Raw genomic sequence first — 23,930 nt, 5'->3', positions numbered from 1 at the left:
AGAGTTCTAAAACAGTTGGTTTTAACAATTTTTGCCAGTGTTCTTTCTTACTGCCTTTATGGAGAAGTAGCCTTTTCAGAGATCCTTATTCCAACATTCCCACTTACATTCCTCATTCCAATCCTATAAAACTGTAATAACAAGAAACTTTTCATATAACAGTCATTTTAATTGGGATGGGGAGGGCAATCTGGTTATGACATCTGTCACCCTGTTGGTCTTCAGGATTAATTTGGCTGACTGTGCAAGTGGCCTGTTCTCACCACTTAATGTACATCTTTCCTGATATTTTGCCCTTTGCTGAACGGGATGACCTATTTAGATAATAGATGACCATTCTTCATTCTTTATCTGTATTAGAATCTTACCCACCAAGGTACATAATTATAATTTTCTGAAAGGTAGTCTATTTTAGGCAGTAGCTACTTCGTACTAAATTAAATGTTTTTGACATAGACTGGCAATTTTCACCTAAATGGGATTTGAGTATATTTGAATATATACTTGGGATAGAGCTCATCTTAATAAGTTAATTATAAATTATTTGCATAATAATATTTAAATGGGAAACTTCTATAAAGTATTACTAAATGTTGGGATATAGTTACATATGTTTTATATTAAGATTAATGTCAAATTATTCTCTCAGTATATGTAGAATGTCACAAATTTGTGGCTAGACAAAGTTCAAGCTCATCTTTTGCATCATTTATGAAAAATGGTTTTACTGAGTAAAAGAAGGTTTTTAGTATAATTTCAAGGGGAATGGTTATATAATTTGAAATGTCAAACTTCTAGTCATCAGAATTGTATGATGTTTTGAATATATTTTTCTCTGTATAGTGGTCTTCACTTTTCAAAGTACCCTTACTTTTGCTTTAGTTTCACCAGAATACTGGAGGTTGGTAGGGGTGAGGTCCTATTTTGGGATAAAGAAGTTTATCTAGGTGATATATACAGTGGTTGAATAACATACATGTAACCACACCATGTGCTTATGATATAGCCCCCCTCCTCCTCCTCCAGTACTTTTTCTGCTTTGTCAGACCATTCTTCTGCTTGTTACCTTATTAAATGATGTAGATAAAAATAAACACAGGTCTTGGAAGCAGATCCATCACATCCTGATTGTGTGTCCTTGGGAAAATTCTTTGACTTCTTTGATCTTTATTACCTCATCTCTAAAATGAAATTATCATAACCCTTACCTCAAAAGATTGCTATAATAATTAAGATAAATTATTATGAAGGTAATAATAATTGGCTCAGCATGGTGGCTCACACCTATAATTCTAACACTTTGGGAGGCTGAGGTGGGCAGATTGTTTGAGCCCAGGAGTTCAAGACCAGCCTGGCCAACATGGTGAAACCTCATCTCTTCAAAAAATACAAAAAAAATTAGCAGGATCTGGTGGCACATGCCTGTAGTCCCACCTACTTGGGAAACTAAGATAGGAGGATTACCTGTGTACAGGAGGTCGAGGCTGTGGTGAGCTATGATCATGCCACTGCACTCCAGCCTAGATGACAGAGTGAGATCTTATCTCAAAAAAATATTAAAGGTAATACCAACTCAAAATAGCTAACCAAATGCTAGCAGTTATTTTTCTCTTGAAAATAATTAAAGGAAACTTTACTAGGCTTTGTTATTTTATTTGTTGTATATAACTTATAGTTTAATAAGCTTTTTTTTAAAGCAATCAATTATATTTCATAATTCAAACTACTGCCCACACCAATATAATTTAATGAGGCTTGATAATACTAAAAAATAGAATTATAATAGAATTATTTTGAATATCTTAATATGTCTTACAATAAGCATAATTTCAGATTCATCTGCAAATTGCTAGATTAACTATAGGTGAAAGAAGGTCTTAGGTAGCTTGGGGCTGGAGTGGGATGGAAGGAGGATTATCCTGAGCTTGGTTTGATTTGCTTCAGGACTGTGCTAGCTGCTGCTCATGGATTTAAAGTAAAGGAGCAGACTAAGATTCCTAGCATAGTCTCCCCAAAGAGAGAGTGTTCAGTGCTTCCTCGAAGGACCACTTCTTCCAGCTATTTTGTTTATTTATTTATTTATTATAATAAATCCTGACCCTAGATGGGACAGGAACCCTTCAGCTATTTAGAATCCTGCTCATGTACATGAACAATTCACTTACTCCCTTTGTAGTTCATTAATTTGTTGCTTAACAGACATTTATCAGGCATCTATTGAGCCAGTAAAATACTCCTGGTCAGTAGTGTAAATTCGATGTACTGTACCACCTGGTAGGACTCTAGACTAGGTAGGTGCTCCATACATGTTTCTGATTATCTTCTTGTTTCTCCACCATTCTAAAAAATAGGCTATTTGTTTGCATGGTGTCTTGTGTGTGAAGAGTCACAGAAGTCCCTGGATGATAAGCTTTATGAAATGAACATTTTCATATTTTAGGGGATATAATTTGGCCCACAGCATATATTAATTCAACGGAAATGAGTTGTGTAATAACACCATGTGTCATATGTTATAATCTGAAGTATCCTGCCAGCCAGGTGGCATCACCTATTGGAATTGAGCTAGATAGGTCATGGAACTTGATCACTGTCAAACAGCTGGTAAGAGGCAGATGCATGATATAAGTGCCTGTCTCAGATGGCAGTAGTGCTAATCCTTTCCATTATATTATCTATCTCTTTCTGTTTTAAGCACTTTATCCAGCAATAATTATGAACACATTAGAATTAAAAAAATATATATATATAAGCTTGAATAATGAAATTGTACAGTGCTAAATATGGTGAAACACTGTTAAAGTTACATTGTGGTTTGCTCTAAACTTCTAGAGCAAATTTGTAAATGCAAGAAAAACAATTGGTTTAGGAGTTCACATTTATGTAACTACATGAATGCTTCTTGATTACATTCCCAAAGCATTCAGTGAGCATTGTCTTCCATTGGTTTAATGGAATTTTCACTTTTGCATCTCAGTTTTTAATATGGTTATATTGCTTTAACTAATTTTAAAAGATTATTCTAGTTGCTTGTTCATTTATTTAACAAATAATGAATGCATGCTTACTATGTGTCAAATACCATTCTTACCATCAGGAATGCAGTGATGAACAAGACAAAATTCTTGGCCTTCTAGAGCTTGTATTCTAATGGGGGAAACAGACAGATAACAGATAACCCATTATTATAATGTCAGTTGTTATGAAGAAAAATAAGTGCTGCAAAGAAAAATGAAACAGAATAAGGGAAGAGATATTGATTGGGAATGCTGTATTAGACAGGTGGTTGAAGGAGGCAGTATTTAAGCAGAGGAATGATGAAGTGAGAGAATAAGCCCTGTGACCATCTGGAAGCAGAGTGTTCCAGGCAAAGGGGACAGTAAGCACAAAGGAATGAGAGTGGAACTGGCTTCACATGTTGAGGAACAGCAAGGAGAATATTGAGGCTGGAGCTCAGTGAGCAGAAAAGTGTGGCTGGTTCTGCAATCAGAGAGGTAGGCAGGGGCCCAGATCATGTGGGGGCTTGTAGGTCATGACAGAGGCTTTGTATTTTTTTCAAAGTGGCCTGAGCAGCCAGTGGAGGGTTTTAAGAGTAGAGAGGAAAATCTGATGGATGTTTTCATAGGCCAGTGTGGCTGCTGTGAGAAGAAAAGACTGAAGACGGTCTTGAAGAGAAGCAAGGAGACCAGTTAGGTTATTCTATCAGAGGGGTTCAGTAGGGAGAGAGGTGATGTGGTTTGGAATAAGAGAGGAATGGTACTGAGGGAAGAAGTTGTCTGATTCAAAGTACGCTGTGAAAGTGGAGCTGATAGAGCTTACCAATGGTTTACTTCATTCATGTTAAAGAGAATGCAAGGATAACTCCAAGGGCTTTACCAAAAGGAACAAGTTAAATGGTTGTGTCATTTACTGAGATTAGGAATATTAGGAGAGGCAAATGTTGGGGGAGATCAAAAGTTCTATTTTGGATATGTAAAATCTGAGATGCTCATTAAACACCTAAGTGGTGATGTTACGTGTAAGAGACTTGATCCAGTAGTTTACCAGTGGTGAATAGGAGGAAAACAGCAGAGGTGGTGAAGAACTGGTAGAGAATGGAGTGACTATGGCATTCCACAGGACAAGAGAAAAATGACTTCAAGAAGGGCAATGTGATCAGCCATGCCAAATGCTGCTGACAGATGGAGAAGGGTGATGTGACAGGTCAACCAGGCCTACTGCTTAGGAATGGTGAGGAAGCCCAATAACAGTTAGAAATGAAACACGGGAGTCAGTAAGTGTTGAGGGGTGAGATTTCTCCTACATTGTAACACAGGCTTGCTTCCCAACCTAAAGATATCAAAGGCAGTGCACCCATATTTTTTTGTCCTTCTGGCTTGTCAGTTTTTCCCAGTTCTCACAAGCTGTATTGAACTTCATACTTAAAGTGCTGCTCTATGAGGAGCCAAGGAGATTCTGAGAAGCTGCATCCATTCAGTCACACATATTCTTAGCTCCTGAATCCTTTCTATCCACTGCTGGAAGATTAATAGTAAACAGAAAGAAAACAACCTTGAACTGGGTCCAAGTCATCATCACCTTCAGTCTTTGTATCAAAACTAGACTTTTATGTTTCACTCAATGGAGATAAGGGTGGAGAACTGACCATTGGATCTGGCACATGAGGGTCATTGGTGAGCTTGATAAGAAGGGTTTGTTAGTAAAGTCTCCTTAGAGAGGGTTCAAGGAAAACTTGACTGTGAGAAAGTGAAGACAGGAATTATAGACAGCTTTCAAGACCCACTGTAGAGGAAAAAAGAAAATGAAACACTAACAATAATAGTGTAAGATAAAGATAATGTTTCTGAAAGATGGCAGATATTATAACTTATTTGTGTGTTGATGAAAATGATCTAGAAGACAAATTAAATTGGTGATGGAGGATAGAAATGAGATAAATGCAGGAGAATGGGATAAAGACAGGATAAATGAGTCAGTAAAATCCTTGATTTAGGGGAATGAGGATGAGATACCGGGCACTTGTGAAAGTCCTGTCCATAGATTGAAGAGAATTGGATTATTCTTCCATTTTAATCGTAGTAAAGAAAGAGGATATGGAGACAGAGGAGGTTAGTTGATAAACTGATTAGTGGGGAGATAGCTTTCTATCATGTTGAATTTACGATGGCTGAATATCTGCTTATCCTGATGGGTTCTAATGATTGTATAATAAAGACACTATGTTTACACTGCTGCTTCACATGCCCAGCAGTGTCACTGACGTCTGCTTGTTTTATAGATATTGTTGTACCCTGGCTGAGCAGTTCATCCTTGAGAGTCATTCACATTTCCTGTATGGAAAGCAGAGGAGTTAGTAGTGGTGTTGCTTGATTACTTGAGCATGAGTTCTACCCATGAAGACTATAACTGTGCCTTTTATCTTCTGAGCACAGTAGCATTTTAACATTACCCATCAAGCTTGTCGTCTACAATAGAGGGCTGTTCAAAGGCTTCTCTAGGGAGGCAAATGTGTCTGGAAATCCCTTTCATAGTGATTTATTTCACAGCAAATGAATTTCATGTCTAAATCTAGCCTGACCAGAGGTCTTCCTGGAGTATAAAACCATCCCAAGAAGAGTGTGAGACCGTTGGCTGGGAAAGAGGGCATCATCTTCTCTTGACATAAAATTTGTGAATTGGGCCAGAATTAACTGCTAAGCTGGTGGCAGACTTTTAAATTTGTCTTATGGAGGTGTGTCCCTACATACTTCCTTCAGTGTTTGCTTTTTGATGTCTCCCTCTTAAATCTGGAAAATGTTCAAATCCATGGGTGAGGTAAACTGATATTCATTGACCCTTGGCAACATTTAGCAGATATCCAATTTGCTGTCTTGTCACAGAGATGATGGAGGTGCTGCTAAGTTGAACAGAAGCTTCAAACATCCAGGCATTGTCAACACTCAGAATATAATGAATATGTTTGTACTAAACTGCAAAAATAAAGCAATTCATGGAGGAAAGCTATTTTCCAGGTACTATATCTGTCTCTGTACCCATTCTTCACCCAATTAGATTTCCATTTTACCTTAAAATTCTTTGCTTGAGGGCTGGGTGCGGTGGCTCACGCCTGTAATCCCAGAACTTTGGGAGGCCGAGGAGGGTGGATCACAAGGTCAGGAGATTGAGACCAACCTGGCCAACATGGAAAAACCCTGTCTCTACTAAAAATACAAAAAATTAGCTGGGTGTGGTGGTGTGCACCTGTAGTCCCAGCTATTCGGGAGGTGGAGGCAGGAGAATCGCTTGAACCTGGGAGGCGGATGTTGTAGTGAGCCGAGATTGCACCACTGCACTCCAGCCTGGTGACATAACGAGACTCTGTCTCAAAAAAACAAAAATTATTTTCTTAAGTATTTAGGCAATTTAAAAAACTTAATAGATGCTAATTAATTGTATTGAGTGCCCAAATGCTACTTGATATTTATTGAATCAGTTAGTAATGTATGTAAAAGATCACATTAAAAAAATTAGTATGTAACTCATAGAAGTGGTGTTTTGATTTCTTAGGGAATATGTTTTTGAGTTTTTTAATAATATGGGTGAGACTCAAACTCAATTAGAAAATACAAACAAAGACTAAACCCAAAGGATTTGGAGTCTTTGATAAAATTGTTTTACAAGTCCTATCAAGTTCATTGTTCTTTTAAATTGAGACTTTACTATGCATTGGGCTTGAACAAGAAAAACTCTAGATGTCTACTCTAAAGAAAATGAAGGCCACAAATACACATGCCTTTACAATCCTGTGTGATCAGAACTTTGATAGGGAGTGTATGGAATATACCATCATAATATTAGACTCAAATCTGAAAATCACATGAATACTTCAGATGCATGTTGCTATTTTTCATTGTATGTGCTTGTATTTTAAGTTTCATATACATATAATTTAAGTAAGTGTGCTAAATCATGTTATAATTCAGCTCATTTGCAAAGCATAGATCATTTATCTACATGTTGAGAAACGGGCTTGCCCAAGTATAGAGGAACACTTTCATTTTAAGCTTTAAAAAAGTAAATTGAGCTTTCTTTAGATTTGAAAATGTAACAACAAACACATTAGTTTTATAGGCTTAAAAAAGCTTTTTCTATAAGTGTATGTCCTTTGATATGCTGATTTAATTGGGAAAATAAAATGGTATGATTATAAAATTTACTGTGAAAAAGAAGGAAGAATATGTTTAGGACTTGAATATGAATGTGTATGTAAAATTTGGATTTTTAAAAGTAGGAACAAAAGAAAAATGTGAAGGCACAATGACAAAGTGAATGTGCTATTAAAGTGGAGCTTGTTACTGTCATCAACGTAAAAAGGCCACAACAGGATTTCTAACGCGTTCATTCTTTTTGCCGCTGGGGGTCACTGTAAAGACGTTGCTTGAACAAGTTTAAAATTTCCCTGATGCTTTTTGTGGAGTTTGAGTGTAGAAATTTAATGTAGAAAAGAAACTCTGTTCATGAGAAAGACTTAGAAAAATAAGAAGATAACAAACATATTCTTTCTTTTTCTGAACTTAATTGCCAGTTAGTAGTATGAATCTTCATTTTTTTTTCAGAAATTCTCTTTATATTAACATATGGATGTGTTTGCATTGCTATTCAAGGTAAAAGTGTTTAATAATGATGACTTAGGTGTTTCAGAATAATTGTGCTCTCATGTCTTTCTTATTTCAAAGACATTAAAACACAATTAATAGTTTACTATACAATTAAATCTTACTCCTAGACTCTGATGTGACCATGAATTTCTATCATTTCCATAATGTGGTAGCTTTGTTAAAAGTTGTTATAAAAACATATTTTATAAGCCATTCCAAGAATATATAATTAAACTAGATTCACATAGTTATTTTGTGGGCAGTATAAATAAAATATGACCAAGAAAAAAAAAAAAGCAAAATTCTTTTTTTTTTGAGACGGAGTTTCGCTCTTGTTACCCAGGCTGGAGTGCAACGGCATGATCTCGGCTCACCGCAACCTCCGCCTCCTGGGTTCAGGCAATTCTCCTGCCTCAGCCTCCTGAGTAGCTGGGATTACAGGCACATGCCACCATGCCCAGCTAATTTTTTGTATTTTTAGTAGAGACGGGGTTTCACCATGTTGACCAGGATGGTCTCGATCTCTTGACCTCGTGATCCACCCACCTCGGCCTCCCAAAGTGCTGGGATGACAGGCTTGAGCCACCGCGCCTGGCCAAAAAAAAGCAAAATTCTTCTAAATTTCTGTACGAACTCTATTTTTCCTTGCTGACTTTTAGGATCTTCCCTTCCCTGGTCTCCTGCCCTCTCCCTTTCCTCTTTGTCCTCTATTCCTTTACCCCGACCCCCTTCTTACTCTCCAACATTTCTTGAGTGGCTGCCATGTGCCTTGAATAGAAGAAAAACTATTTTTTTCCATTGAGACAAGAGTGAAGTAAAGAAGTATACATGAGGCTTATATGTAGATATCTGGAGAGGTATTTTAATAATTCATTTCCTGTTGACATAGATTTTTCACTGTAAGTGGGGAGCAAGCCTATCAGCTGATGAAGAACTGGGGTGGGGGTGGGGGTGGGGTAAGGACGTAAGAGAGAAGGAGGTTGTGTAAGACATTTGGGGAGAAATATATTTTGACCAGCTACTGTGGAAAACGTGGAAGGAGAAAGTGGACAGCATTGGGGGACTCTATTGAGGCGATAGTGCATCTGCACCAAGCTTAATGGTTGGGTAATTCCTAAAACCACTCCGCAGCTGGGAGGTTGAAGAGGCAAATACATGGTTTGCTTTTAGATCAGGATTTTGCAGGGAGGATTAAATGAAAGATAAGTGGGCAAAAGAGCTGGGGATATCGGCAAAATAATAATTGGAAAGATGGACTGTGAAATACTTGAAAGAAAGTAAAATAAAAAAGAATCTGTATGTTTTGGGGAAAATGAAATGGTTTCAGGGATCATGTTCTGGACGAGATTGAAGAATAGTAATATGTTCCTATAAAGAGAAGAAAGAAAATGGGAGAGTAGGAGTTTGTGGTTAAAGAGACGTATATTAGAGTTTATGATTTACAGCTGGAACAAATCCAGATTATAAATGTCCAGGATGTGGTCATGGGAGGAAATTGCTAAAATGGCATGCAGGTGAAAAATCATTGAATGGAAGCAGGCAAGGAACTCAGTAGCCAGCAGACTGGATACATCGTCTTCATGCACATTGCTGCTGCTTGGATAATAGTGGAAGTAAGGGTAGTGAGGACTAGCATGATGATGCTAAAACCTTCAAAAAATGTGTGCGTGTTTGTGTTGAAAATGGGTGTTGTAGGCATTTGGTAGAAAACAGCAACAAGGGGGAATAGAAGCTGCTCTACCCAGATGATGTGATTCCAAAGCAATGTTTTAATGTGAAGGTGGAATATTTGGGTTTGGAGAAGCACCAAGTAGTAAGAAAAATTCTTTAATCTCCCCTCTTTTCCTCTAACCCCATGCTCTATGGAACCTGGGAGAATATACAGTCTCTACCTGAAGGGCATAAAAAAGAGAACTCAGTTTAAATAAAGGCAGGGAAATGAGAGGTATTGTTTAGACAAGAGTGTCAGTGTGTTGGAGTAATTTGGTGACAATAAAGACGGTTCCAGATGGCACAGTGAAAAGGATTGGCAAATAGGCAGTAAGAGGAGGAAGCAGGCAGCATGTTGGAATGAAAGTACAAGCTGTTCTGCTAAAGTAACAGAGAAACATTCTGAAGAAATTTTGCTTTAATAAGAATTTACATTAATAAAACCATAAACATATAAAAATTACATTTTAAAACAGTACAGCCCTCAGTGGCTAATAGCACCACTCTGGAGCCAAACGGTCTGATTTGAATCATGGCTCCACCACTTATTAGTTGTGTGACCTTGGGCAGATTTCTTAATTTCTCTGTGTCTTAGTTTCCTCATCAGTAAAATTGGATAATAACAATAATACCTTCCTTATAGGGCTGTGTTGATATTAAATTAGTTAATGTCTGCAAAGTACTTAGTACGGTGCTTGGCACTTGATAAAATATATTAAAATGTTACATAAAATAATTTGTTAAATTGGTTAAAAAGTGAGTTTGTGGCTCATGGACTTCAGACTTATAAAATTATTTCTCCAGCAGGAATTGTTATAAAGACTTTAAACAACCAGTCGTTGTAGTGGTTTTAGGAAGCATATAGCTATTAAACTTAAATCTCACTCAACAACGTTAACCTTTGTGTTATACTTCCTTCTTGCCCTTTTCTCCTAGGGCTGCTGACATTATCACTCATCCAAGGCTCCTTGCACATTGATGGGTTATAAAGATGATAACCAATTTTGATACACAAAGCCACAGCCACCCTTTCAAACAGCAGTTGATTACCTATGCAATTGTGTGTGTGTTTCTTGTTTTTTTAAAAAGCCAATTACAATTTCAATTATTAAAAGAAAAACAGAAAATTACAATTTTCAGTAATGGTGTTGGTAGAGGTGGGTATAATGCAAATCATGTTCTCTATTTAGTAGGTCCCAACAAAGCCAATTGCCTTAATGGAAACTTTTGCTGTAGTAGAAATTCCTGATCAAGGATAGATGACCAGAGAAGCTTGGATTTGGTTTGTGGGCGAAGGACAACATTGACTGAGAAAGATCTGGTGGTTCTAACTGGTCACAAGTTATCCAGCTGGAACCAGTTAAAAGAGTTTCCCTGCTGTTGCCTGCGCCCAGGACATGCTGTGGTCAGTAGTCCCTAATATGAGGTATGTGTTCAGGATTCCAAATAGATTGCTGAGGACTGTATGTGGAGCTTGTTGATTAGTTATTATCTGAGATATGAACTCCCGTGAGAAAGCAAGACTGGGAAATACGTCACAGTCGCAAGTCCACAGCAGTGGTGGGTGCCTACAGGGCAGGCAATTGTGAGGTCTTTCTATGCTGGCAGTGATGGAGGTATCTTGATTAAATCCGAATTTACTTTCTGAGAGAACTCTCTTGTCTGTTATCTATTCTTCTTCCTGTGTTCAACTTCTGAAAGTTTCTTCCTTGTCCATTATCATCTTGACATATCTGAAGTGGTAGTAGGGGATTGTGACATTCTTGAGAGATGCACAGCTTTCACAGCCTACTTTCTTGTAAACACTTGTCACAAAGGTTGTTTTAAGACTCAGAGGCTTTTTCAGGTCTGGCCTTTTGCTTCTTTGTGAATTTGATTACTTTAAAACTCAGTGAACTTCTCTACTATCTGCTCCTTGTTAATTCCATGTACAAATAACTGTATCCAACGATTTTTCCTAGATGCAGATCTTAAATCTCTGTATGTATGTATGTTATTTATTTTTCTTGCTGTCAATACCCTCCACCCCCTTCTTCTGTCTCTTTTGACTTAACTATGGTTACCCTGAGCCTACCTGAGATAGTAGGCTTGGGTAGAGAGGTATGCATTATAAGTGTAAAGTTTGATGAGCTTCGACAAATAGACCCATGTACCACCGCCATAACCAACATAGAGAACATTTCCATCACCCATAAAATCTCCCTTGTGTCACTTGCCAGTCAGTCTCTAGTCTAGTATCCAACTCCTGGCTCCAAGAAACCATTGAACTGTTTTCTGTCACTAAAAATTAGATTTGTCTTTTCTAGAGTTTCATGTAAATGGAATCATACATACACTAAGTACTCTTTGTGCCTGGCTTCTGCTCAGCATAATGTTTTTGAGATTCATTCATGCTGCTGCATGTTTTTAGTAGTTCATTCTTTTAAATTGGTGAATTGTATCTCATTGTGTGAATATGCCATATTCTGTCAATCCATTTATCTGCTAGTGGATCTTTAGGTTGTTTCTAGTTTGGGGCTATTGCAAATAAAGCTGCTATGCACAAGTTTTCCATGTTTATATGTTTCATTTCACTTAGGAAAATATCCAAGAGTGAAATTGCTAGATAAGCATGTGTTTAAAAAATTTTTAAATCTATGTTTTTCTTCAAAGTGGTTGTACAATTTTTATTCCCAAGAGCAATATGAGTGTTTAATTGCTCTACATTCTCACCAACAGTTGGTACAGTTTTAATTTTTTTCCTTGTTGTATCTGTGAGGTGGCATTGATGTACATGTATCTGAGTGTCATCTTAGTGGTGATGCTGAGCATCAGTTCATGTCCTTATAGGCCATTTGTATATCTGCTTTGTAAAATGTCTGTTCAGATCTTTTACCTATTTTTAATTGAGTTGTGTTTGTCTTCTTATAATTAATGAGTTAAAAATATACCCGATGCAAATTTTTAATTATGTATTTCTAATATTGTATCATCTATAGTTTACTTTCTCATATTCTCTAACTATATCTTTTGAAGAATGAGTTTTACTTTTGATTAGGTTAAATTTATCAGATTTTTATATGGTTCGTTTGATTGTGTCCATAATCACATTAGACTGTGCCTAACCCAAGTTTGCAGAGATTTTTCTTCTATTCTTTTATCTAGAAATTTTGTGATTTTAGCTTTTAAAAAAGTTTAATTTATTTGTTTATTTGAGACAGGGACTTGCTCTGTTACACAGGTTGGAGTGCAGTGTTGCAGTGTTGCCGTGGCTCACCGCACTCGATTTTTTGGGCTCAAGTGATTCTACCACCTCAGCGTCCTGAGTAGCTGGGACTACAGGTGCATGCCAGCTTCAATGTGTTTTTCATTTGCATTTCAGTGATAATTACTGAGGTTGAGGGTTTTTTCATATATCTGTTAGCTATTTGTATGTCTTCTTTTGAGAAATGTCTATTCGGGTCTTTTGCCCATTTTAAAGTCAGATTGTTTGTCAGCTATTGAGTTATTTGAGTTCCTTGTATGTTCTGGATATTACCATCTTGTCAGATGCACAGTTTTCAAAGATTTTTTTCCCCATCTTGTAGGTTGTCTCTTCCTCTGTTGTTTCCTCTGTTGTGCAGACATTTTTTAATTTGATGTAATTTAAGTTGCCTATTTTTGCTTTTGTTGCCTGTACTTTTTTGTTCTTATCCAAAAAATCTTTATCCAGACCAATGTCATAAAGTGTTTTTCCTTTGTTTTCTTTTAATAGTTTTTTATAATTTTGGATCTACATTTCAGTCTTTAATCTATTTTGAGTCAAATTTTGTATATGGTGAAAGATCAGGGTCTAGTTTCATACTTTTGGATGTGGAAAGCTAGTTTTCCCAGCACCATTTATTAAAAAGACTGTCTCTTTTCCAATTTGTGTTCTTTGTGCCTTTGTCAAAAATCAGTTGGCTGTGTGTGGATTTATTTCTGTGTTCTCTGTTGTGTTCCATTGGTCTAGTTTTAGCCTTAAATTTGGGTCTGTGATTCTTTTTTTTTGTTTTTTGGATATGGTTTTGTATGGATATGTAATTATTTTTCGTATTTTTCCAGTACCATTTAGTTTGAATGGACTGTCCTTTCTCCATGAAATTACATGGGCATCTTTGTCTGAAACCAGTTGTATATGTATATGTATATGTATATGTATATGTATATGTATATGTATATGTATGTGTATGCACATGTTATAGGTTTATTTGTTTTTGTTGTTTTTTGTTGTTTGTTTTTTTCAAACAAAAATAATTTTAATTAATTTCTTGGTATTGTTCAAAACATTAATCAAGCAATTATCTCATAAGACTTTTTTTCTTTACAAAGGAAAATTTCCAATTTTGGTTTTAAAAAAGGCAAACCAGTAAGCTACATTAGAGATCAGATATAATATATAGCCTATGCAGCCACATGAGAAATCGTTTTTGCTGCTTTGTTATTACACAGGTAGTTGCTTCCTTCAGCTAAAGCCTGGAGTATTGTATTTGTTTTATGCATATTGGGTTTGGTTCTATTACTTGGCAGGAGATTGTACTCTTTTGAGTCAGCTGTGTTCATTGGTCAGAATAAATTCCAGCATCTGACACCAATTCCATTAATCACAGACAAGCTTGAATAAGTGTAAGATAATAGACAAAAATATCTGGTGAATGGTGAACATTGTCTTATGTATGTATGCTATTCAGCAATACAGTAGAAGAGATCTGAGATATTCTTTTGAGTATGAGATATATGAAACTCTATCAAAAAGATAAAGTCCTCCTACATAAAATACTTTAACTCAGACAAAAAGTATATTAACCAAGTAAATCTCCACCCTGAAAGAATTTAGATAAATTTCCATTTGAAGCCGTCTTTGTTATTTCCTTCTTTGTTTATAAGTAATTGGCCACTTAGAATAAGAGTGTGTGGATATTTCATGATTGATAATATCAATACAGCCCAACATTTGATTTCTATGATTAAAACTCCTAAAGCCACTTTCTCAATAAATAGAATATTACATTTCAACACAGGGTCTAACAATTTAGAAGCTGCTCTACCTAACAAGCAGCTGTAGATCCTTTGAAGAAAATGACTTTTTATCATTACATATATTTAGGTTTATATAATGGCCTACTGAAGTGGCAGATTAGACTGAAACCTGTGTGAATGCTCCTTCTACTTCTAACTGAATGGTGTATAGCAGGCATCCCCAAACTATGGCCCGAGGGCCGCATGCGGCCCCCTGAGGCCATTTATCCAGCCCCCTGCCGCACTTCAGGAAGGCGCACCTCTTTCATTGGTGGTCAGTGAGAGGAGCACAGTATGTGACGGCCCTCCAACGGTCTGAGGGACAGTGAACTGGCCCCCTGTGTAAAAAGTTTTGGGACGCCTGGTGTATGGAGTTACAATCATTTGTTTACACCTCATAGAGTTTTTCAACTATTTCATCTTAATTTTTTTTTTTTTTTCAATTAGGACTTACGGAATGTACCAGGACAAAGTTGGCTTCAATGATTAGGTTATTTCACGTCTTAGAATTCAAACTGCAATTCTAAAATTTTTCCAACAAAACACTAAGAAATCACTTTAAATCTTAAACATTGAAACACAGTGACATATAAAGGTGGTATAACCTAAGAAGCTTTTATTTCATTATATTTTCCATCTTTATGCATTGTAACAGAAATGTAACCTATTCATATTGCCATTTGTTCCATTATGCAATTTGAAGCAACATACACTGTTTCCATTTATTTTTATGAACAGATATTTAGACATTTCGCACACTTTGTAAAACCGCATCTAAAATCTCCAATTCCATTCTTTTATTTGAAAGGCAAAATTGTTGTTATCGAAAGGAGAGTTCTCTTTTTTAAACACCTTAAGTTTACTTACTAATTAGTATAGTAGCATATTTTGGATTCTTATAATACAGAGCTAGAGGGTGCTCCTTCATACTGGAAAACCAACTATGTTGGTTTTTGTACATTTTGTACAGTATGTTCAAATATAGATACTGAAGAACTCTGCAAAATTTTAATCAAAATCCCCTTTCAGTTCCTTAAATATTGGGAGAACCACTGAAAGAGATAAGTGTCTCATGGTCAAATCATGAATCTCTTCCAAATTAATTCTTATAAAGGCAGTTTTGATTATGTTGATACAGGTAATGCAGTGGTGGAAGGTTGGATAAAGGCAAAATTTTACTTTTAGTTTTTCCAAATGCTGTCTCACTTGATTTAGGAGGGCTTGGAAATACCCAGGAATTGTCTTCCAGAGAATTTCTGCCATAAGAACTGTGTTCCTGAAAGGATGTACCATCCTTAAGAATGGATCTCTCATTATGGGTCCATGGTTGGAGGACTGCTTTCTCTGATAAAATCTTTATATCTCCTGTTAAAGGGGAAGATGCAGTATGACAAAGAGCTTTGCCATTTGGTGAGAGAGGGGGATGTCTTGTGTATGTTGCAGTAAAATTCATCAAGTGCAGTTTTATGCTGCCTTTTCCAGGGTCTTCACTGCATCCTACAGGGGCACAGGCTTTCTTGATTGCAGTTGGGGTTTTCAGTTTTCTTAGGAGTTCAGCTTGTAGTTGAATCACCAGATGTAAATTAGACATTTCTCTCTTCAGTTCCCAGTGTGCATGCTGCATATTATCACTTGAAATGCTTAGTTTTTGGAGATCTATGCTCTTCAGATTGTCTTCCTGATGTGGATCCGTTTGTTTGGCTTTCTGCAGTTCTATTTTGAGATAGCTACATTCTTTCTTCATCAGTTCCAGCTCTTTTTCTAAACCATGGATCTTCAGGTCACAGCTCAACTTTTCCACCTCCCAGTTTGATGAAGGTGGATTTAAATTCCTCATCACCTGCTGAGTTTCCACCTCTGTCCTCAGCTGGAGGAGTTCTACTTCTTTAGATTGTAGCTGTTCATTCAGTACTTTCAAAGATTCAGAGTTGTCTTTATTCGTTTTGTCCAGCTTGCTCTTCAAATTATCTCTATCAATGCAAACCTCTCGATATGCATGATAAGCGTTATTTACTTATTCTCATCCCACAGAACTTGTTTCTTCATCAAATCGAGCTATTAGCTTTTCTTCCAAAAATCTTATTCTTTTCTTTAACAAAGAGTTCTCTTTCTCTGAATCCTTAAGTCGTTTTTTGGTGTCTTCATATGCAGTGACAAGAGCAAAATGAGAAGCAACAGATTCATCTCCTGAATATATTGAAACTGGAGCCACTGTATCTCTCTTATGAGCTTTTTCATGATTCAGAATGCAGATATCATCTTCTACCAGTGCATCCATGACAGCGCTGTGTAGAAGTTGCTCAATAAATATTGATTGCTGAATGAAGAGTGCATAGAGTAGGATTCAAATCAAACTCTGCCTCTAAAACCCAGAAGCCAGGCTACGTAGGGCTGCCCCCAAGGCCGCCGAGGTTCGATTCCTTAGTGTTTGGAAACGGACCGAAAACAAACCGGGTGGCCAGGGGTCACCACGGGCTTCCGGTTTCTTCGAAGACACCGCCGCTTCCACAGCGAAGGGAGCTACTTGGGGCGCGCCCCGGAGGGAATCCAATGTCTTCTGACTCGGCAGGAGTCCTGGACGTTCTCTATAGGTTTAATATGTATTATATCTATATTTATAATTCTGGACTCACTATCCTGTTTCATTGGTCTGTGTATCTACCCCTATGCCAATAATGTACCATCTTAATTACCATAGCTTTATAGTAAGTTTGAAATCAGGTAGTGTATTTTTTATCATTGTTTTAAAAAATAATAGATAGTTTATCTTTTAATGTGCATTTGTAATCAGCTTGTCAGTTTCTGCAAAAAGCTTACTGAGATTTTGTTTGGAATTACATTAAATCTGTAGCATGTACTATGCAATATTCTAGCCTCTATCCACATGTGGCTATTTAAGTTTAAATTAATTAAAATTAAACAAAACTTAAAAATTTGTTCCTCATTTACACTACCATATGTCAAGTGTTCAATAGCCACATGTGGTCAGTGTCTTGGAAAGCTTAATACAGTACATTTACATCATTGCAGTAAGTTCTATCGAACAGCACTACTGTAGACCAGTTAGGAGAGAATTGACTTAATAGTATTGAATGCTCCAGTCAATGAACATGGTTTGTTTTTTATTTATTTCAGTAGTCTCTGCAGTTATATTATAGAGTTTACATGTTTTGAATATATTTTATTAAATGTGTAACAGTAGAAGTACTGTTATTTGGTGATGTGTTCTATATATGTATTTTAGGTCAAGTCTGTTGATAGTGTTATTTAAATTTAGTATACCTCTTGAATTTTTATTTACTTGTTCTTTCGATTACTGAGACAGGAATGTTATATCCTTAGCTATATTTGTGTATTTGTTCACTTCTCCATTTAGTTCTGTTGACTTTTACTTAGGTGCTTTTTAAAATTTAAACTTCTAATCTCTGCATTTTAATTATAGCATTTAGACCAGTTACATTCAGTAAATTATCAACGTCAGTTTAAGTCTGAAATTGTGCAATTTGTCTTCTACCTATGTTATAAACCTTTCTGTACACAAAACACATGCTATATCTTTTACATGTTTTAAATGACACCCAGAATGCATTGACATTATTTATGCTTTAACTTTCAAAGATGTTAAAAATGAGAAAGAAATATTCTTCATTTACCCATGCACTTATTATTTCCAAAGGTTTTTTAAAAATATCTTTGTGTAGATTTGAGTTACCAACTTGTATTACTTTCCTTCAGCTTGAAGAACTTACAGTTTCTTGTAGGACAGGTCTCTGACAACAATTGTCTCAACTTTTGTTTGCCTAAAAAAGTGTCATTGCCTTTATTTTTGAAATATGTTTTCACTGGATATTGAATTTTAGGTGATAATCCGTTTTTTATGTTAGCACTTTAAAGCTGTCTTCTAATGTCCTCTTTCATAGTTTCTGATAGAAGTCTACTATTATTATTATCTCTTTGTGTGTGTCTTTCTTCCCCCTCTGCTATTAAGACTTTTTTTTTTTTTTTTTTGGTCACTGGTGTCAGCAATTTAATCATGGTGTGCCTTGGTATGTTTTGTGTGTGTGTGTTCTTTGAGCTTTAGAATCTGTGAGTTTGTAGTTTTCATCAATTGTTTTTTCTTATAATTCCTTTTATTTACTCATTTTCATGTTTTATTTTATATTTTTGAGAATTTCATGCATATTTGTAATAACTGTTTCAATGTCATTTGCAAATTTCATTGCTTCTAGGTAAGATTGTATTGACAGATTTTTTTTTTTCCTCTGATGATAGGTCATACTTTCCTTTATTCTTCATGTATCTAGTGGTTTTTGGTTGGATGCTGGATATTTTGAATTTTATTTGAGGGCTGAATTTTAAAATATTCCTTAAAAATGTGTTGGATTTTGTTTTAGCAGATAGCTACATTACCTGAATATCAATTTCATATTTTTTAATGTTCTTGTTTAGGTTTATTAAAGAATGGGTTCATGGTAGAGTTTACTGAGATTTGACATTTCTGGTGTCTCTAGTAAATGCAACATATTCAATAAGATCTTTTTACTGTAGCTGGCGGGAACTTAAATTATTCCCATCCCTTTGTGAGCTCTGGGAATTATTTGGCTTAGAGCTTCGTGGAAGTTCTTTTCTCCTCAGCCATGCATGTAGAGTTATACCTTTTATAACCTGTATGCTATGCATGTATTTAAACAAAGACACAATGGGATCCCTATGAAAATTTCTGGACCTCCCTTTTATCTGGTACACTGTCCTGCAAAGTGTAGTACCTTGGTCTCCTTGAACTCAATCTATGTCTCCTCAGTTTTGCATGACTAATGTTTAATTAATGGTTAGCTCCTTGGATTTTTCTTCCTTGCCTTGTGGTCCAGAAATTACCTCCAAGCAGAAAGTGGGTAATGTCTGAAAATGACTGGTTTACTCTGTTATTCTATTTCATTCAGAAAGAAATTACCAAACCCTGGGTTTAACTAAAAATTCTTAGTGGATCTTTGTTGCTTAGAGCCTTTTCAGTCCCTTACTCTATTGTTTGTATGACAAAAACAGATTAGCTTTTTAAAAATGAATAGATTCAAATTTTTGGATGTTCTTTAATCCCTTTTTATCTCCACTTGCAAAATGATAAATTTCTTTTGTGAACTCATGTCATTTTTAAATACCTTGCTTTAAGCATCAAGCAACAATCAAGACAAATTAACGTTCTGACCTTTTCCAACAGCTTCTCCTTTCAAATCCACCTTAAATGTTATCGCATGCAGTAGATTTACAAAATATGCAACTACCGCAGAACATGAATCTTCTTCATTTTTCTAACTTGGAACATTTGTTTCCTTGCCACTTAACTTTGCTATCCCAGCTTTTCATTATGGCAGCTTTCTTCTTCACAGTACCCTTGTTTCTACTAATAATACAGCAGTAAGTAAACTCAAACATGTAGTGGTGCAAACAGTAGTCCTAGGGGGATGTTCACAGTGCTGTGGTATTTCTTCTCCATGATGTTTTTCGGAGATCCAGAATTCTTCTATCTTGTCACCCTTAGGGACTTAGAGAGTTATGGTTAGATTCAACAAAAGGAAGGCAAAGGAGCATGCAGGAGCATATATGGGAATTTGTATGGACCAACTCTAAAAGTGGCACATATTGCCTTCCACATTCCACTAGCTGAAACTCAATCACAGGTATAACCTAAGGGAGATTGTTACTCAGTTGCAAGAAGGGTTTGGAAATGTATCTTAGTTGTTTGCCAAGGATGAAGAAAATGGATTCAAGTGGACAAATAGCAGGAAGATTTAAGTGTATGTGGATTCTTTTTCTTTCATTCTTCATGTCTCAGTTTATTTTGGAGTACAAATTCTCAGAGACCTACTTCACACCTTAATTTCCTTATTTTTGAGGTAATTTGTTCTTCTCTTGCCTCCTTCTCTTTTCTTCTCTTTCCCTCTCTTTTTCATTTCTCTTTTTTCTCTGACTATTAAATATTTCAAGTACTTTGCTAGAATCTGGACTCTATTGGTAAGCAAGGTAGAGTCCCTGCCATCAGTGTGACATTCATTTTTATGTTTTCCACTATTTACTTAATATTTTACCTAGCATTACATACAGTGATATTACCTGATGATTTTTAAAATAAAAACTATGTTATTCAGAATTGTTGCAAGTAACAAGAATCTACTATTCAGGGAAAACTTACAGGAAAAAAGGTGAAACTTTTCGTATTCATCACCGATTGCTTTCAGAATTAAAATATTCCATAATCTTTGCCAGAGAGAAAGAACAACATTTATTTCAAATCACCCTCCCCCACAACTCCCATCAAAACCCAAAACAAAAAAATGCATTAACTGAAAGACATCTAATTTCCTAAGTCTGTTTTTGATTTTGCTGTATACATTTTTGTATTAACTCTATATTGATTTTTTTCATTGCTGTTGTTCCAGTGTACACAGTGTTCCAGATTACTTTTCTGGCAACTGCTAACATGGTTTTTGGCTGTGTTTCATCCCATTTCTTAATTAGATGAAATGAAACCCCACTTATTATTTAGTTGCATACATAAATGGGAGAAATGTCAGTGTTCTTATAGGAAAATTACCTTGCTGACAACAAATCTAGGTAACATGGTAGAATGGTATCGTATCATCTTTTCTGGATTTTGTATTTCAATTCTTGGCTGATCCTAAAAAAATAAGCTTATTTTAAAAATTAATTTATCCACTTAATATTTACTGAGTTCTTATTCTGTGTTTGGCACCTATGTGAATAACTTAGAATATGTTTGTAGTTCCTGTTTTTGAAGAGACTATGCCCTGGTAGGAAAAGTCAAAATATAAGCAAGCTCCTAGTGTTGTATAAGAACTATGATTTCAGTCAGGTGCATAGGCTCATGCCTGTAATCCCAACACTTTGGGAGGCCGAGGCGGGCAGATCACAAAGTCAGGAGATCGAGACCATCTTGGCTAATGGAATGAAACTCTGTCTCTACTAAAACTACAAAAATTTAGTCAAGGCATGGCAGTGTGTGCCTGTAGTTCCAGCTACTCAGGAGGCTGAGGCAGGAGAATCGCTTGAACCTGGGAGGCAGAGGTTGCAGTGGGCTGAGATCGTGCCACTGCATTCCAGCATGGGCAACAGAGCAAGACTCTGTCTCAAAAACAAAAACACCTTATGATTTCAGTGTACATAGGAAGCTTTAAGGGCACAAAGAAAGAGCTCTGAATTATGCTTGTGGGAGCCTGATTGAGGACCTGTAAATGAGGCCTGAAAGAAATTTTGAAGGATGGGTAGGAGTTGACCACAAAAATAGGGAAAGGATATTTGGAGCTGATGGGAATGGGATTATAAAGGTGAGGAGGTCATGTAAAGAAGTAAAACTCATTGGGTTTGACTGAAGCTTAGTATTGGAATAGGTTGAAGATAATTTGTGAGAACTGAAGCTGGTGAGATCACAACTTTTACTTATCGAATGACTTTTATGTACCATATACTTTACATGTATTATTTAAATTAATACACTTTATTATTTTGATCAGTTTTAGGTACTCAGCAAAATTAGGCAGAAATACAGAGTTCCCATATAACCTCATCACCACCATGTACAACCTCCCCTACTATTAGCATTCCACACCAGAGTGGCACATTGTGATCAATTGTCCCAGAGACAGTTGTACACATATGTTTACAGCAGCACAATTTGTAATGGTGAAAATACGGATCCGGCCCAAATGCCTGTCAGTTGATGAGTGGATAAAGAAATTGTGGTATGTATATGTGATGGAATACTTTTCATCATCAAAAGGAACAAATTAATGTCATTTGAAGCAAGCTGGATGAAACTGGAGGCTATTATTCTAAGTGAAGTAACTCAGGAATGTAGACATAAAATTTTATTCTATTTGGTTAAATACAAAGGAGGACAATTTCTGAATCATATGGTAATAATATGTTTAGTTTTGTTAGAAATTTGCAAACTGTTTTCCAAAGTGGCTGTACCATTTTGCATTCCCACTAGCCATGAATGAGAGTTCCTTTTGCTCCACATCCTCTTCAGATTTGGTGTTGTCAGTTTTGTGGATCTTGGTCATTCTAATAGATGTGTCATGGCATCTCGTTGTTTGAAGTTGCAGTTTCCTAATGGAATATGATGTTGAACATCTTTTCATAGGCATACTTGTCATCTATTTATCTTCTTTGGTAAGGCTGTTCAGGCATTTTTCTTATTTTTTAGTTGAGTTGTTTCTTATTGTTGAGTTTTAAGAGTTTTTAAAATATATTTTGGATAGCAATTTTTTATAAGATGTGGGTTTTTTTTTTTTCTGAGCAGAGCTTCTAAGTTTTAATGAAGTCTCCTTTATTTATTATTTCTTTCATGGATTATGTCTTTGGTGTTGTGTCTAGAAAGTCATTGCTATACCAGGGTAATGTAGGTTTTCTCCTATGTTAACTTCTAGGAGTTTTACAGTTTTGTGGGTCTATTAACCTACCTTGAATTTATTTTTATTAAGAGTGTGAGGTCTGTGTCCATATTTATCTTTTTGCATGTAGCTGTCCAGTTGTTTCAGCAAAAGTTTATGAAAAAACTGTCTTTGCTCCATTGTATTGCCTTTGTGTCTTTGTCAAGACACAAATATAGTCTGTTGACTATATTTATATGTGTCTGTTTCTAGGCTCTTTTCTTTCACAAGTACTACACTGTGTTGATTACTGCAGCTTTATTGTAAGTCTTTTTTTTCTTCTTTTTTTTTTCTTGAGTGTAACTGGTTTGTTTTTGATATTGTAAGTCTTGAAGTCACAGGTGTCAGTCCTCCAACTTTGTTCTTCTTTTATATTGTGTTGGCTATCCTAGGCTTTATGTAAATGGTAGTGTGCCTTTAATTTCAAATTCTGTGGTTTATTGTTGGTATATAGGAAAATGATTGACTTTTATATATTAACCTTGTATTCTGTAACATTGCTACAATTGCTTATTAGTTTCAGGAATAGTTTTGTCAATACTTTTGGATTTTCTATATACACAAGTATGTCATCTGTGAGCAAAGACACATTTCTTCTTTTACAATCTATAAAGAATTATTTCATTTTCTTTTCTTATTGCATTAGCCAGGACTTCCAGTATGATGCCGAAAAGCACTGGTGAGAGAGGACACTTTTGCCTTTTTCCTGATCTCAGTGAGAAAGCTATGAGGTTCTCACCATTAAGAATGGTATTGGGGCTGGGCAGGGTGGCTCATGCCTGTAATCCCAACACTTTGGGAGGCCGAGGCGGGTGGTTTATGTGAGGTCAGGAATTCGAGACAAGCTTGACCAATATGATGAAACCTCATCTCTACTAAAAATAAAAAAAAAAAATAAAAAAAAATTAGCTGGGTGTGGTGGCAGGCACCTGTAATCCCAGCTACTTGGGAGGATGAGGCAGGAGAATCACTTGAACCCAGGAGGTGGAGGCTGCAGTGAGCGGAGATTGTGCCACTGCACTATAGCCCGGGGGACAGAGTGAGACTCTGTCTAAAAAAAAAAAGGAATGATGTTAGCTGTAGGTGTTTTGTAGATGTTCTTTATCAAGTTGAGAAAGTT

The 23,930-nt window shown here is 36.1% G+C and overlaps 1 protein-coding gene and 1 pseudogene across 9 annotated transcripts in view; one reads left to right on the top strand and one right to left on the bottom strand.

Moving 5' to 3' along the window:
- DNM3 (dynamin 3) overlaps positions 1-23,930 on the top strand; it is a 535,391-nt gene that overhangs the window by 153,566 nt on the left and 357,895 nt on the right. The gene's annotated exons all lie outside the window — the stretch shown is intronic.
- Positions 15,463-16,661, bottom strand: LOC101038828 (5-azacytidine-induced protein 2 pseudogene; annotated as a pseudogene).

This window comes from Saimiri boliviensis, chromosome 19, assembly GCF_048565385.1.
Source record: "Saimiri boliviensis isolate mSaiBol1 chromosome 19, mSaiBol1.pri, whole genome shotgun sequence".
NCBI lineage: Eukaryota > Metazoa > Chordata > Mammalia > Primates > Cebidae > Saimiri > Saimiri boliviensis.
This window is presented reverse-complemented; position numbering and strand designations above follow the sequence as displayed.